Genomic DNA, 12,913 nt, shown 5'->3' with positions numbered 1-12,913 from the left:
AGCGAAAAAAGTGCATATTTTATGAAATATCTCACAGATTCAACGTAGCTTTATTTTTTTGTTGATTTTACCAGCAAAGTTGTCGCCCTATGTAGGTTTAAGTAGCATACAATCCTAGGCATACCATTTTCTGTGTATCATTTTTGCTTTCAGTGCTCGGGAAAACATGGGTGTAGATTCACCAAAAACACCCATTAAAGGCCATTTCTTTTGACTTTATTCCCTAATTCATTAGACTATTTCACATAATATTTACATATGCTATTTACATATTTTAAGGGGGCCACGGTCCGCATATTTCCAAAATGTTTCCGAATTCGAACAACAGTTTTTTTTTAGCCAATCACAACGGCGGAAACCTGCGGGTTGTCGTTACGTCACGTCTAGGTTGCTAAGTGGTGAGTCACCACCACTGGTGACTTAAACTTCACTATTGTCGACGGTTCAAAGTTTTTTGTCAGTTTTGATTTAAAAATACGTTTTGTGGGTCAGAACAAGATAAAGACTGATGCAGTTGGGGTGTTTGAACTAAAGGTAATGCTCATTAGGTTATGAATAGCAGCAAATTATAATTTTATATAAATGTAAAATGACTTCTGTGCAATATATGCTTTATGAATGGTAAATTATACACTTATAATTTTTAGTAAGTCTGAAATAGCTTTTGTGCAAAATATTTTCCCTCTTAAATGGTATGTGTTTGTTTAGGATAACACACATCCCTTTCAATCAATCAATGTCTTTTTTGGAATGCATATGATGAGCAGGGCACAGCAAACCAGTTTGGATAGCATAATAAATGTGTATTATGCCACATTCTCTCTATAGTGCAAGCCTCATGATCAACACAATTTATCACATTATGCATGCCATACCTTGGGATCAACAAACTGTTCCTATGAATGGTTTTCTTAGTTGTACACAGTGCAGTTCTAACTTAAATGTACACTATGGACACCATTTGCATAGTTGTTCCAAACAACTCCCAGTATGTTCAGACTTGAATGTTGTTCTGTACCACCAATGTGTATGTTGTTTTCATTATGAATGCTGGTAATTTTGTCGTAAGTTTATAATAAAACAGAAGTTATCTTGAATGACAAAATGAACTAGTGTGCTTTGAAAGAACTGGACGATTGAAAAAGGCTGCTACAGTATAAAGTAAATGAGAAGAATTACTTGAGTGTTTTTCTTATGAGATTGAAATAATAAATATTTTTATCCAAAAATGTTTTACGGAATAACTACCACCTAAAAACAGTACAGGCAGCAGTCTTAGAAATTTGTTTTCCTTATGTGAGCAGGTTTTCTCAGCTATTTAATCTTTTCAATCCCATAAATGGAACCATAAACAGTAAGTCAATTATATCTGTGATGTATCTATGATATCTTCATCATATCTATGATGAAACAAAACACTTTTTCAATTACCATAGTCTAAATTACAGTTGACAAGCCTGTCGATTGACAGCACTCTATCTAAAATGTGAAAAAAAACTTGCGAAGCTGTTTTTATATGCTCATTGATGCAAACAATAAGCATAGATGCAACATCAGTGCATTGCTATTGTAACATCAAGAACTTTATTCTTTGGCAAAACATGACATCAAATTAGAGCATATCGAAAAACTAGAAAACAATTTACATTTTTATTTTATAAATGAAAAATACAGATATACTGGCAGCTGTTGATGCAATAAAGATCTGTAATGTAGTTGGTAAAGCCTGGGATATAATATATATTTAACTTCCTCATTTTACAAACAAATTTATATTAGATGACTTTTATATATATTACTTGTAGTAATAAGTAAGCATCATAATGTTTAACTACTAACTAAAAGTGCCATTTTGTAAATGTTTTTTTATGGTGTGTGTATATATTTTTGATTCGACCAGATAATACCAACACTACTCTAAATTAAGCTAAATGTTTACCTAATTTTACAGTCGCCAATTTCTGTTTATTATGCAGGGTCTAATCACAATTTTTGAAAAACAAATCCAATGATTTCAGTCGATCTTTTGTTTTATTATACTATTTCTACAGTTGCAAGGTCCTTCATAGCTTTTCTGGTGCAGATAGATTCTAAAATTCACCATTGTAGTCAACACTAACTGTTTTAATTCAACATAAAAACGAAACAGCAATATTATAAACTTCACCATTTAGGAAACTATATAGGTACTCCACAACATTTCTAAGTAAAAGTAATTAATTTATCAAGTATACTGAAGAAGTTTATACCATGTCATGATATTTTTGTTTAATGTATTGTGTCTAAATTTAAATTAATTAAGTACCAAATGTCCACAACTAGTGGTATGTTACAGCTTTGAGATCTACATGTACATGCTGCACAGTTTAATTAAAACCAGCAAATATATTTCAAACCAAAGTGCATGGAAAATGTAAAGGGGCATTAAGGAAATTACACTTTGTGTCATTAATATCAAGCAAAAAGAAATGTGAGTGTCAATAGCTGGTCACTTTAAACAATTGCTATCAATGTTCTGTTCTTGTCCTTTCGAGGTTTTCTTTTCGGGTAAGACTTGATTCTGTTTCAACTACCCGTGTGTAGCGGATTGAGCACAAGAGAAGATGGAAACTTTCCACTGCTTTTTGTCTCCAATCAAAATTACTGAAAAGCCTGGTCATAAACTTATCTATGCTGTATTAGGTGTGTTGGCTTGGTTTTAAATTTATTTGAAAATTTCTGTAGATACAGGAAAAAATGTGTCAAAAATCTCAAGTGAGAAAACCATAGTCATTAATAATCCATTTTTAGTTGGTCAGTTTCCCCCGCTTTGTTGCAGAGAATGAATGATAGACACTGACATTGATATCAAACTCGTTTTAAAGCGTTATGTTAAAAAAAGAACAAAATAATTGCGATTGCATTTAACTATTACAATTTACAATCAATACTAAACTGTGATAAACATACTTCAAATACGATGAAAGGCAGGTTGCTACGCAAGGTGTCCTCTGATTGGTTAACAAAATCTGATACACAGGGTGTGTTGTGATTGGTTGAAAGATGCCGTGACCCGCGAACTTTCTCTATTGTGATTGGCTTAAAAAACCCGTTGTTCGAATTCGGAAACATTTTGGAAATATGCCCACGGTCCACGAAAGGTTGAGAAACATTGAAGACCCCCCTCCTCTTTTGTCGTAACGCTCTGAAATCGAAAAGAAAAGTCATAGCATTGGCGAATATTGAAAATTTAAAATAAAAATAACGGAAAACAAATCCGCGGCAATAAACATTACAAACACACATTCGTCCTGCATTTATTGATATCAGTGCCATTGCAGTAAAATTTTAACCTGCACAACCGAAGGGGTCGTTGCAGGCTCATTTTTTAAGCAATGTCCCAAACCAGCATAGTTAAAAAAGAAGAAATCACTCCAGCAAAACGAAAATCTAAATTGATCGAACGGCCCAAGCAGGGTGATGCTGTCGATTAAAGTAAGCATCTCTCATCCAGCTCCATTACCTCCTTGGCTCAAAGAACATGATGGTACCCTATAAAAACACAAGCTTGTAAACCTGCATGCTTATGCGGTTCTGATATTCGGCCTAAATTTTATACCCACCATCTAAAATGACTTTTATCTGGTCTTTGGCAGCTATAATTTTTTACAATCTCCTATCCTATTCCATAGCGTTGCGGTAATTCTGTGCCACTTGGCAATCCAATAACGTTAAACAAACCACTCTTCGAGTACTCCATTCGCCTGGTGTTTCCAATTGCTTCAGCTAAATAAACCCAAGAGTTTATTAGCAGGGGGGACGGGACATGTTTGCAGTATAATTTGTTACATACAATATTTTAAGTTAAAAATGTTCTGAACCTGTTTCCTCAAAATCACAACACTGCACTTTATCTCCAACTTTTCGGCATCTTCAATGATAAAAATAATAATAATTATAAAAAGCTGCAGACAGTGTAGACCAGTGATTCTCAACCTATGAGGGCCACATGCGGCTCCTAGCTACTTATTTTGTAGCTCTCACTATTTGCCATCAAAAGTTAGCAAAAAATTGCAAAAGAGTGATATTTCAAAATTTCCTATTTATATAAGTTTACAATGCAGCATATTAAAACACTAGTATTATTCAATCCAATCAATCTACTACCGAAAATAATAAGTGCAGAGGTAAAATTGCTTACTACATTGTGTCTCATAAGTCGGAAACCATATTAACAAAAAGTAGTTACTAAGATTCTTGTTGTTGGCTGTTATCCTGTACTTTGTTTTAAAAGTTTGTTTTGCGGCTCCTTACACACTTGAGAAACTACCTTTGGTCCCCACAATAAAAAAGGTGGGCTGTTTCGACCTATAAGGTCTCATCAGTGCAGCTGGTGACAATAGATGGGCTGTTTTGGATAGTGTAACCATCTTTCTGCACCCCATTCTGTTTGGAGCAACAAACTAAAAATATACAGCAGTGGTTGAAAAAAAGCTTGTCCTTTAGCCCAACCAAAAACTTCGATCTCTTTGTTTTTGCACACTAAACCACCAATAGTGCATCCCTAAGACTCCAAAACACTACACTAAATGATAAACTGTGCTTGTCTAAAAATAAACATAGATACCTTGCAAATCAACTTACAGACTCATTGGTGATTTTCAGATGTTGTTTTATATTTTTTGCTTTCTGGCAAATCACCCAGATCTTCAACTGTCATTTGTTCATTCGCCTTAGTAATCCAACTTTTTTGTTGTTGTTATTGCAGCCTCCTTGGTTGGTGATCGATCTTCTCGGCATTGGTTGGTCCAAGACTAGCTAATTTTATAATTGGATCCTTCGTATTTGTAGTCAGGAAGGCAAAGGCGCAAGTCGCCTTATTCTCTTGGCGATCTCCATGCGTTACAGCTGGAGTAAAAGATGAACTTCACCGCGGCACTCTGGGCGGTGTTGTTGTCCTCTCCGCAGCGTCAATCTTTAATCCTTAAACGGGCCAAACAGATTTTTTTGTAAATGTAAGAAACGACTTTACAGATAGTATTAACACTTCACAACTATCACATTTTTGCCATTTGTATTAATTATTTTCTCTCGTATACATGTAGAAATCAGGTGGTAATAGTATGTACCGATGCTGACATTTTTCCCTTGGCCCAGTAAAGGGTTATGACCTTGTGGCATGGTCATGGTTGAAGCGTATTCCATTGGGAAGAGGAATTACCCAAGGGGATTTTCCCCGCAGCTCCGTGCAAGCAAAAATAAGGCGCAAATTTGATGCCGTCCAGCTCTGTGTTCCTTGCCTATAACGCCTGGCATTTTTGGAACATGTAACGGACATAGGCTCATTTCCCTAACTGTCGAGAGACATACAGAGTAGAAACTGGAAATTAGAATAAGTTGAATGTTGGTAGGCGCAGTACTTAACAAAAAACGGGAAACGCGAGAAAACACTGGATCGCAAAATAAACCAAAATCAGGAGCATGTTAATAGGTTTTACTTTCCCCAATAAAACTGGGTTGTCTTGGATGATGTTCGAGCTCTTCACCGCATACACACCTAGCAGGTCTTTGCTGATTACTTAATGCTATCCTCGAATTTTCGAAACAAATTTTGCTCTATTTTCTGGAGATGCACTAATAAACTGAGTAATTCGTTTTCTAACATTTTTCCACCATTTTATCCCTGTAATCCAAAGCTTTACCTTTATCTTTGGCAATGATCTGGTATCTGTCAAAGCTCGTGGGTGGATACACATATGATAGTTTGTTTGCCAATTAATCGCCTTTTTCTGAAGCCAATTAATCCCGCACACGTTAACGTTATGCCGGGCACGTGGCAACCCACTACCGATACTAACACCGCTATCGTAGGGGAACTAAGGGGAAAATTCTTACCCTCTAATAACATAGTTTTATTTCCAACCACATAGGCTGATGGACAGTTGCGTGCATGTTGAAGAGATGCAACCATTTCCCATCTGTCCATTCTTGCCTCATATTTTTCGACAGTTGACAAGTAGACATCATTATACCCTCTTGTATACCACAAAAACCTATCTAAGGTGCCAAAAAAACAAACAAACAACAAAGTGACGGTGACAAAAACCACCCAGCAAACGAAGTTTCGCTACACTCCCCCCGACCTGAATTCGTCCTACTCCCGTAGGACTAACATAAAAAAGAGCACTTCGGCGCCATCAACATCTAAAACGTCATATGCCTTTGTTTGTCCATAACAGGGTTGTTGCATAACAACATTCGTTCGCGAACACAGAGTTTGTACTCTTGCGTCGCTTATTATTAGGCGCTAGAGGTGCCCTCCAAAACACACAGTGACGCAAATATGAAATACACTTTGCGAAATCGCTGAAACAGAGCACCCGGTTCCGACTCTTTGAATGGACTCTTTGACTTGATGGGCCTTGCCTGCTTTTTTTGACGGGCACCGGCTTTAAGTTTGGTGAAGCGACGTAGAACCAAATGCCTGCAATCATATAGCGTACATCATAGCTGATTTTTTTTCGTCCGAAACCAGGTCTAAAAACTTGATTTTCTGTTCTCTTTGAGCTCCAGCACCTCGACAGTAGGTCGCCAGCACCAAGGTAACCTCCGCCATAACTCGGAGACAGCGAGGTTGTGGTGACTGGTTTATTTCGGCAGGCCTCGTAAATCGGTATACACCAAGCCTGCTTACTTCGTACCCGGTTCAGAATCCTGTAATAACGGCTCACTACAAAAGCCAATTACTCCCGCACACTGGTTTAGCTTATAGACACGGACTTATATTTTGAAACAATGTAAAAACACAACGTCGACTAGGGACGCCCGATTTAAGGCATGCGGAACAAATGCACATTCCGGCACAATCAACGCTTTACAAATCAATCACCCCTAAGGGAAAGAGTAATAAGGGTGCCATAACACAAAAACGTAATTAAGGGGTGGCACCAACGAAAAAGAATAAAAACAATAAAGTGACGATGACAAAAACCAACCAGCAAATAAAATTTCGCTACACGTACACAACAAATCACCCCAAAGTGCAGTGGTTTTAAGTGAACATGCTAAACAATGTGCTTGGTTATGATGAAAAACATGTAATAATAATGTGCCCGGTACCTCAAGGCACAAGTAAGATAACCTGTGGGACAGCCCTAATAAAAAAACTTGTGCAAAACCTGTGTGGCAACAACATTTTGACTAGTAATAGTGGTAGACGAATTCGGTTAATCGCATCATCGATTTGCCAAGGGCATTTGATGCGATTAACCGGATTATGCGATAATCCGGTTGCTACGTAAGCAGTACACGTCGTTAACAAAAGTGCTCATTTTCACTTTCCCAGCTAAAACTAATATGCAGTGACGCTCAACTATGGCAACGGAGCAGTATTTTTTCTCTTTTGTTGCCGAGAATTGAAAAAAGTACTCTCAAGTCAAAACTAGATTTATTACTCTCAGCGCAATACATGACGTCGTGCTTCCTAACTGTCGTGGCTATGGTAGTAGTGTGTTGGAGAAACTGTAGAAACGCACACACACTCTTAAATGGCGCACACGCCACATTTCGCTTGATTTGTGCTTTCTCTTGCAGTCAGGTTTATTTGAAAATATGTGTTACACAGCCATGGGGCCCAACATTTGAATTTGGGAACTTCCCTATGACGACGGTTTATGACGTTTTAGTCTTGTTTTGGGTAGTTTCCCTTATAAATGTGATAGACCTCTCGCTTAATATACACGTAATATAGTCTGTTGTTTCTGACCTATTTTGTTTTCTAGTTCAAACCAACGCGTTAAGCGGCAAAGTGCTACAGTTGCATATTTGCAAGCCAGCCCAAATCCAAAAGTACACGACTGAAACCTGGTTACACTTACAACTTCGGCACATTCTACAGCGCAAGGGCGCTAAAAGAATAATTGATTTCAGCAAACCTTTAAGACTCGGATTGTGGCGCTACCTTCTAGCTTACTCAGCAAAACTGCAGCTGCAAGATTAGCGTGACTGTCACGTGATCAACGTGTAATCGTTGCTTCAAAAATTTAAACCAGCAACAGCTACTAGAGCAGGGGCGGGCAACTTCTGCAGTTGGCGGGCCTGATATGGGAAAATGAAGTACTTGGCGGGCCGGATTCCTGAATCGATACATTAATCGCGTATTTATCCAGTGATTTAAAACGGATTTTTGACCACCTAAACCAGGGGTGGGGAACCTTTTTGTTTATAAAGGCTACCAAACGATTTATCGACACTCGTGTAGGCCGCATAGACTATTTTCCAGGCCAAGGGCAGTGATGTTCAAACTTTTTGACTTACAGAATGGTCGTTTTGCTATTTCCTCGTAGTTTGTAGGACTTACGGTCCCAGCTAATTACAATTCCTCACTACATTTTCATCTTCACTACAACATTCAGGATTTATTTAACCTAGAAATTGCTGAACCTGGAGTTTTTGGTAGTCCTAACTATGGAAATCGCTTTATGTACCACTATGGGACCACCCCGTCGCGGGCCGGATCCGGCCCGCGGGCCGTATGTTGCCCACCCCTGTACTAGAGGGATAAATGCCTTTCTTAAATGGTGATTTACCTGATACGTTGCGCAAGGTCACGAATAGAAGACATAAAAAATGGCAATTATTGGCACGTTACCAATTACGTGAATCTAAACAACATAGAGTGATTACTTGCGATCTAACTTTTTTACAACCATTACGTGTTTGGCGGGTCATGAACAATAACATAAGAACATTTTTAACAATTTGTTTTACATTTAACATTGTTCAAACTTCAATACAGTTTAATACTTCGAATTTGGTGCAGTTCGCACATAGTAAGAAATTACAATCAGCGTCTTTGCCGGAACACCAGTTTCGTAATTTTAACGTGCTGAACTCTTTTTAACGCTTGTTATATATTGGCGATTTCATAAGCCAACAATAAAGGAACAATGTGCACGGCTTTGAGGTAACGATTCCTAGTTATCGCACAGCGGTAAACTGAACGCCGATTTAATTTCCGAATAACTTTTCAAAAATATTTTAAGGTCGAGACGTTTCAGTTTAAACGTTAGATGCGATATTTGGTGTAGAATGCAAAAATGCATCTACGTCCTTTTCGCGTACATTACCTCCGGAGGATTTTAATATCATATGGTCGTCTTTTATTCGAAAAACTCGGTCTGTTCGACGTTCACATAGAGATCATCAATCCCGTTAATCGCATATTTCGTTGAAAATCGATGCGAATATCCGGTTTATGCGATAAACCGGTATGCGATTAACCGGACGATTTTCTTAACAAACGATTGGCGACGGTTTGGGATTTTTAATTGCGATGCAATTAAACGGATTATGCGATTAACCGGATTCGTCTGTACTAGCACTGCAAGTGCAAGTCTTTTGGAAATAATGGTGTTCCTAACAAAGGTTTGTATCCAAACTGTTTTGCCTTTGAAGGACTCATGGAAACAGCAAAAAGGATTTTCCATCCTAGTAATTTCACTTGTCAAAACATCATCTAGATTATTTTCAAAGTAATCATGAACATCAGATCTACAGAAACATTTTCATTTCATCAACTAGCTTTTCTTTGGATGTGCTTGGTGGTCAACACTATCTTGTCTGTAGAATGTTCATTCTTAAGAAACAATTCCTGTGAAGCAATTTAGCAGCTACTGTTTAGACCAGTGGTTCCCAAACTGTGGGCCATGGCCCGGTAGTGGGCCACAGAGCCATTTGAATAGATTCTACTGTTTTGTAATAGGGGAAAGCAGGGCAATGAGGGACGTTAACAGATAAACGATCATATTTAACTTATTTGATAACATTTTTTTAGTTTTTTTATTTTAACTGGTTGATTTTACATTAATAAAGTCATAGACGAAAAATGGCTTTTAAGTTTTGACCGGAAAAGAAATTATTTCAAATTTCATTTTTTTGTTTTTTGTCCCCCTTTGCCCCACACCAGGGGCAATTAGGGACACTGTCACCTTTCCTATTTTGTCACATTTTACTTGTACTGAAGCTTTAGATTTCTATATTTATTCAACACGCTTCTTAAGCTTAAACTGGTGGCATTTGACTAATTACAAGACAACATGTCTACTTGCCTAGAAATTAGTCTTTTTGATACAATGCATCGAAAACTGAGATTTTGTATTAAACAGCTGGCACAAAACAAGGTCTCTAAACATCAAAACATTTTCTCACTACAGAAATAACATTGGAATGAAGTTTTATTTGACAACTAAAATCACAAAAAATATATACCGGTACCGGTAGAACAGAACAGTGACAATTTTAAGACAGGTAAAACATAACTTCTAACTTTTCAAGGAGCATTTTAACAAAAATCCCACACAAATTTTCCTTTGCCACTGTAACTAAAACATTTATCATGGCACCAGTATTTGCACACACTACATTCAATCCAGTCCTCAGTCAGTGGTTGCTGGTACAATTCAAGGCAAAAAATGCACCTATAAACTTTCTTCGCATACAGTTTCTTTTGGCTCTTTGTTGGATTCTTGGACTTTGGATTTTGTTTGTTTTTTGGTTTTGGTTTGCTTCCAGCTGCCACTAAACTGTTCTTAAATGGTGATGATGTTAAAATTTTTGATCTTTTGGCCTTTCTTTTACGACAGGAGAGTTTAGCACGAGGCAAAAACTGTTGTATGTTTTAGCAGCTTTTTTAAAGATATTTTTTGGACCCGATGTCATCCAAAGCTTGCTCTAAGTCTTGCTTCGAGTACTGAAATTGCAGTTTTACGTTTATAATTTCTAACCATGATAGTGTAATTTTGACAAACCGAACTATCCTTACTCAGCTGTATGTACTCTAAAGGTAAATAGTATGGTACTGGGTAACCTATGCCTATGAACAAACTAGTTAAGGCACCTAAGTTAAGCTCAGGATAGGCTGAATGTTAAGCTCAGGCTAGACTGAATGTTAGGCTCAGGCTAGGCTAACTGTTAAGCTCAGGCTAGACTGAAGCTCAGGCTAGGCTAAGCTCAGGCTAGGACAATGTCCCGCTTTGTCCCCATCTCTCTGTCCCGATTTGCCCCCAAAGTACAGCCTCCGAAATTACCATATTTGAAAAACTAAACAAGAGTTTAGCAAAACAACTTTTTCAATGTTTGATCACCATGTTCTAGTGTATCTGATGGAACATAGCCAAGTTCAACTTTTATGCACGCGTAGGCTAACTTAGATGATTTCTGAAACCTTTTCTTATAGTAAATTAAGCTAAAGGAGTATTTCTTTCATAACTGAACGAATGTAAACCAGTTCTTCAAACTTTTCCATCAACTGCTGGACAAGATGGCCGACTTTGCATAAAAATGGTTAGGGGACGCTAACGACAATATCTGCGAAAATAATCCCTTGTCCCTCTTTGCCTCGTGTCCCGCTTTGCCCTACTTTCCCCTACTGTAGATGTTATGCGCTTTGTTTTGAAAAACGTAATTTTTGCAAAGAATTCTGAATCTTGTAGCCAAAGTTCAGGAGCATGTATCTCATTAAAAATAAATTGCTGGATAATTTCGCCAGTTTTTGAGTTATTTTTGTTTGTGCCCAAATTTACAGCACGTGGTGGGCCACGAATCGCTATAAAATAGACATTTGGGCCACAGACCAAAAAAGTTTGGGAACCCCTGGTTTAGACAACAGTACATGTCCAGTATATCAATACTCATCTTTTTCATCATGTCCACGTAAGGGAGTTTCAAAGTTTCCACAGAACAAAATGCAGTCTATTATTTCGGACAAAATTTCACGATTTTTTTCCACTTTTTTGTTGTGTTCAATAATTGAAAGTCTATACGCCTCACTAAGTTTTTCCTTAATATTTACAGTTCCCAAAGTGAAAGTGAAACATCATTGTCCACATGCTTCTTTGACTTCTCATGTTTTTCTGCTTTCTCACCTATTTTGGCTACATTTGTAAAACCATCTTTTGTCCAGCATTTTTAATCATCTCCAAACAGCAAACATGGAAAACAGAACAGTGCATTTTTAACTTCACAACCACAAAGCCATTTTTTTCTTTTGATACCAATTACAATTAAAACTGCGTATATATTTCTTGTTGTGGCTCATTTCTGGCTGACAAAGTTGAATATCAGGCGTTGGCTCCTATTTCGCCCAGCATGTAGCTTTTCAAAGTGCGCATGCGCAGAACCGCAAAACGTCACGAAACGTCAGAAAACTGTAGCTGCAGTTCCAGCATAGATATACATTAGTGTTTCCAAAAAAAAAAATTTTAATGAAAAAAAAGGGATTAGGGCAAAAATTATGCTTATTATATATTGCTAAGGAATAAAAAATAAAAATAATGAAAGTTATTTGTAATATTATGGTAGGTGTATTAAGTAAAAATATCTAGGGGGTGCTGCAGCTCCCTAGCACGAGCCGCCCCTGCTCGGGTCGATGTTGTGGTTTTGGCCCTTGGAACCAACAACGTATAGCGAAATCCCGGTCAAATAAGGACAAACCCCGGGCGACTATTTAGGAGTATCACCGATGATATCAGTCGCCTGGTTGTGAAGACCAAATTCCATGTTTCTTGAGGCAATAATTCATGTGATGCTAAGCGCGTGACCGATACCGTTGTTTCGGTTAGCAAGCCAATTCACTTTTCACCAAACCGTATTGAAAACAACACTTTGTGCGTGAAAAACTTTTCGAAAAAAATTGGGGAATAAAACACCAAAGCAATTGTGGCTTGTCCCTTGAAAGGTTTGCATCAGCAAAAAAAATGCTGCAGCTCGTGATGAATACTCGGAAAGCATTAATAAACTGTCTGATAATGTTTTTGAGTCAGGCAACTTCAAATGAGACAGTGTTAAAGAAAGCACGACATGAAGCCATAAATACACGGGTTTTAGATCAAAGCGAGATTAGGGCGTTGCAAAAAAAATTTGATAGGCAGAAAGA

Source organism: Phallusia mammillata, chromosome 3, assembly GCF_965637545.1.
Source record: "Phallusia mammillata chromosome 3, kaPhaMamm4.hap1.1, whole genome shotgun sequence".
Classification (NCBI taxonomy): Eukaryota; Metazoa; Chordata; class Ascidiacea; order Phlebobranchia; family Ascidiidae; genus Phallusia; species Phallusia mammillata.
Note: the sequence above shows the minus strand (reverse complement) of the source record.